Source organism: Meleagris gallopavo, chromosome Z (genome assembly GCF_000146605.3).
Source record: "Meleagris gallopavo isolate NT-WF06-2002-E0010 breed Aviagen turkey brand Nicholas breeding stock chromosome Z, Turkey_5.1, whole genome shotgun sequence".
In the NCBI taxonomy this organism is placed as follows: domain Eukaryota; kingdom Metazoa; phylum Chordata; class Aves; order Galliformes; family Phasianidae; genus Meleagris; species Meleagris gallopavo.
Window position 1 is genome coordinate 53,885,287 of NC_015041.2, and position 744 is coordinate 53,886,030.

Consider the following 744-nt stretch of genomic DNA (forward strand, 5'->3'; position numbering starts at 1 on the left):
GAGGGCAGGGCAGGGAAGGACAGAGTACAGAGCTCATGGGAAAGACATGAAAATCACTGTTTCTAGAGAATCTATTCATAGTAATCCTTTAGCCTTCCATGATTCTGTTTATCGTCTACACAAGATTGAAAGATGCTTTTGCCTTTATATACTTGCAGCTTTCCAGCCTAATTCATTTGTGTGCAGGTACTAGAGGAGCAGCGTGCAAAACACTGCTTACAGATATGACATGCTGTCCTCTAGCTCTACTTGCAATTGCCTTCATACAACCAAACTGATTCTTTGCAACCTTACATGTATTTTAATAAGCAGACTGATCCAGCACAGTATAAAATCCAAGGAAAAGGATGCTGTTGTGATTAAGTATTAATTGTAAAGATCTCACATGCAATATTTTCTGTGTTCTACTATTACACAGACAGCCATCCAGTGAGCTAGATATATTCTTTCCTTTTTAGAGCCCAGTTCTGCAAGTTGCTGAGCATGAAAGCACATGCACGCTAATTTCAGTAAAATCTGAAAGATTCCTCATTAGTTCTCAGCAGTAGGCTTAAGGAGACTGAGTTAAACACTGATGGGGAGATTCCTGCTAAAATCTTATTCAAATATTAGGTCATCAAAGACAGCTAAGTATGTATGTCCTGCTTAATTGATTTTAAGAAGAGGCAGAATGGACCACAGAGCTTCAGTTGCTGAAACCTTGGCACAGCTCCAGTAGGGTACTGCAAAAGCTGATGTTCAGAG